Genomic DNA, 4209 nt, shown 5'->3' with positions numbered 1-4209 from the left:
TGGGTGGCTGGGGGGGGGGGGCCCTTGATTGAAGGGGTCCCCACTCCCCCAGGGTACCCCGGCCAGGGGTGACTAGTTGGATTTTTGATGCCACGGCCGCAGGGCACTATATAAAAGTGACCCCCGGCTGTGGCATTATCTGTCCAGCTAGTGGAGCCCGGTGCTGGTTTTAAAAATACGGGGGACCCCTACTCTTTTTGTCCCCCGTATTTTTGGAACCAGGACCAGGCGCAGAGCCCGATGCTGGTTGCTTAAATATGGGGGAACCCCTGTCATTTTTTTCCCCATATTTCGGCAACCAGGATCGGCTCAAAGAGCCCGAGGCTGGTTATGCTTAGGAGGGGGGACCCCACGCAATTTTTTTTAAAATATTTGACAGTGTTTAATTTAAAAAAAACAAAAAAAATGAACCCCAGCACGGATCACACAGATCCGGCCGAGATTCATTGTAAAAAAGTCGGCAGTGTTTTGCTAATCACTGCCGTAAAAATAGAAAAAAAACCACGAATGACATCGACATCGGAACAAAAGAAAAACCCGAATACGACAGCTTAGTAAATTAGTCGTAATCAATTCAAAAAGTTGCAGTTTTACACTTTCGATGTCATTCGTGATTGAACTTTGACCTGAAACGGGAAAATACGAATCTTAGTAAATTTACCCCTTAGACTTGATGCCAGTCGACAAATATTCCGCTGTGCATCACGCATATATAGAAATGCATCTTTTAAATGCTCTATAGTCAATAATATACTGTCCCTATCTAGGGTATCAATATTTTCAGTCAGGGAATCCGACCACGCCAACCCAGCACTGCACATCCAGGCTGAGGCGATTGCTGGTCGCAGTATAACACCAGTATGTGTGTAAATACATTTTAGGATACCCTCCTGCTTTCTATCAGCAGGATCCTTAAGGGCGGCCATCTCAGGAGAGGGTAGAGCCCTTGTTCTTACAAGCGTGTGAGCGCTTTATCCACCCTAGGGGGTGTTTCCCAACGCACCCTAACCTCTGGCGGGAAAGGATATAATGCCAATAACATTTTAGAAATTATCAGTTGTTATCGGGGGAAACCCACGCATCATCACACACCTCATTTAATTTCTCAGATTCAGGAAAACTACAGGTAGTTTTTCCTCACCGAACATAATACCCCTTTTTGGTGGTACTCGTATTATCAGAAATGTGTAAAACATTTTTCATTGCCTCAATCATGTAACGTGTGGCCCTACTGGAAGTCACATTTGTCTCTTCACCGTCGACACTGGAGTCAGTATCCGTGTCGGCGTCTATATCTGCCATCTGAGGTAACGGGCGCTTTAGAGCCCCTGACGGCCTATGAGACGTCTGGACAGGCACAAGCTGAGTAGCCGGCTGTCTCATGTCAACCACTGTCTTTTATACAGAGCTGACACTGTCACGTAATTCCTTCCAACAGTTCATCCACTCAGGTGTCGACCCCCTAGGGGGTGACATCACTATTACAGGCAATCTGCTCCGTCTCCACATCATTTTTCTCCTCATACATGTCGACACAAACGTACCGACACACAGCACACACACAGGGAATGCTCTGACAGAGGACAGGACCCCACTAGCCCTTTGGGGAGACCGAGGGAGAGTTTGCCAGCACACACCAGAGCGCTATATATATACAGGGATAACCTTATATAAGTGTTTTTCCCCTTATAGCTGCTGTATTGTTTATACTGCGCCTAATTAGTGCCCCCCTCTCTTTTTTAACCCTTTCTGTAGTGTAGTGACTGCAGGGGAGAGCCAGGGAGCTTCCCTCCAACGGAGCTGTGAGGGAAAATGGCGCCAGTGTGCTGAGGAGATAGGCTCCGCCCCCTTCTCGGCGGCCTTATCTCCCGTTTTTCTGTGTATTCTGGCAGGGGTTAAATTCATCCATATAGCCCAGGAGCTATATGTGATGCATTTTTTGCCATCCAAGGTGTTTTTATTGCGTCTCAGGGCGCCCCCCCCCCCCAGCGCCCTGCACCCTCAGTGACCGGAGTGTGAAGTGTGCTGAGAGCAATGGCGCACAGCTGCAGTGCTGTGCGCTACCTTGTTGAAGACAGGACGTCTTCTGCCGCCGATTTTCCGGACCTCTTCTGTCTTCTGGCTCTGTAAGGGGGCCGGCGACGCGGCTCTGGGACCTATCCATGGCTGGGCCTGTGATCGGTCCCTCTGGAGCTAATGTCCAGTAGCCTAAGAAGCCCAATCCACTCTGTACGCAGGTGAGTTCGCTTCTTCTCCCCTTAGTCCCTCGATGCAGTGAACCTGTTGCCAGCAGGTCTCACTGAACATAAAAAACCTAAAACTAAACTTTTCACTAAGCAGCTCAGGAGAGCCGCCTAGTGTGCACCCTTCTCGTTCGGGCACAAAAATCTAACTGAGGCTTGGAGGAGGGTCATAGGGGGAGGAGCCAGTGCACACCAGGTAGTTCTAAAGCTTTACTTTTGTGCCCAGTCTCCTGTGGAGCCGCTATTCCCCATGGTCCTTACGGAGTCCCCAGCATCCACTAGGACGTCAGAGAAAACACTGAGCCTCTCAACAGATGGCTCAACAATAACCCTTTTGTTAACAATAACTATGTACAAGTATTGCAGACAATCCGCACTTGGGACGGGCGCCCAGCATCCACTACGGACTACGAGAAATAGATTTACCGGTGAGTAAAATCTTATTTTCTCTAACGTCCTAGTGGATGCTGGGAACTCCGAAAGGACCATGGGGATTATACCAAACCTCCCAAACGGGCGGGAGAGTGCGGATGACTCTGCAGCCACGAATGAGAGAACTCAAGGTCCTCCTCAGCCAGGGTATCAAATTTGTAGAATTTTGCAAACGTGTTTGCCCCTGACCAAGTAGCAGCTCGGCAAAGTTGTAAAGCCGAGTCCCCTCGGGCAGCCGCCCAAGATGAGCCCACCTTCCTTGTGGAATGGGCTTTTACAGATTTAGGATGCGGCAGTCCAGCCGCAGAATGCGCCAGCTGAATTGTGCTACAAATCCAGCGATCAATAGTCTGCTTAGAAGCAGGAGCACCCAGTTTGTTGGGTGCATACAGGATAAATAGCGAGTCAGTTTTCCTGACTCTAGCCGTCCTGGAAACATACATTTTCAAGGCCCTGACTACGTCCAGTAACTTGGAATCCTCCAAGTCCCTAGTAGCCGCAGGCACCACAATAGGTTGGTTCAAGTGAAAAGCTGATACCACCTTAGGGAGAAACTGGGGACGAGTCCTCAATTCCGCCCTATCCATATGGAAAATCAGATAAGAGCTTTTACATGACAAAGCCGCCAATTCTGACACACGCCTGGCCGAAGCCAAGGCCAATAACATGACCACTTTCCACGTGAGATATTTTAGATCCACAGTTTTAAGTGGTTCAAACCAATGTGGTTTTAAGAAACTCAACACCACGTTGAGATCCCAAGGTGCCACTGGAGGCACAAAAGGGGTCTGAATATGCAGCACTCCCTTTACAAAAGTCTGAACTTCAGGCAGTGAAGCCAGTTCAATTTTTGGAAGAAAATCGACAGAGCCGAAATCTGGACCTTAATGGAACCCAATTTTAGGCCCATAGTCACTCCTGACTGTAGCAAGTGCAGAAATCGACCCAGCTGAAATTCCTCCGTTGGGGCCTTCCTGGCCTCACACCACGCAACATATTTTCGCCAAATACGGTGATAATGGTTTGCGGTTACTTCTTTCCTAGCTTTAATCAGTGTAGGAATGACTTCCTCCGGAATGCCCCTTTCCTTTAGGATCCGGTGTTCAACCGCGCCTGCCGTCAAACGCAGGCGCGGTAAGTCTTGGAACAGACAGGGCCCCTGCTGTAGCAGATCCTGTCTGAGCGGTAGAGGCCATGGGTCCTCTGATATCATTTCTTGAAGTTCTGGGTACCAAGCTCTTCTTGGCCAATCCGGAACCACGAGTATCGTTCTTACTCCTCGTCTTCTTATTTTTCTCAGTACCTTTGGTATGAGAGGCAGAGGGGGGAACACATAAACCGACTGGTACACCCACGGTGTCACTAGAGCGTCCACAGCTATTGCCTGAGGGTCTCTTGACCTGGCGCAATATTTATCTAGTTTTTTGTTTAAGCGGGACGCCATCATGTCCACCTGTGGCCTTTCCCAATGGTTTACCATCAGTTGGAAGACTTCTGGATGAAGTCCCCACTCTCCCGGGTGTAGGTCGTGTCT

Source organism: Pseudophryne corroboree, chromosome 2, assembly GCF_028390025.1.
Source record: "Pseudophryne corroboree isolate aPseCor3 chromosome 2, aPseCor3.hap2, whole genome shotgun sequence".
In the NCBI taxonomy this organism is placed as follows: Eukaryota; Metazoa; Chordata; class Amphibia; order Anura; family Myobatrachidae; genus Pseudophryne; species Pseudophryne corroboree.
The sequence above is the reverse complement of the archived record's forward strand: the minus strand, read 5'-3'. Positions refer to the sequence as shown.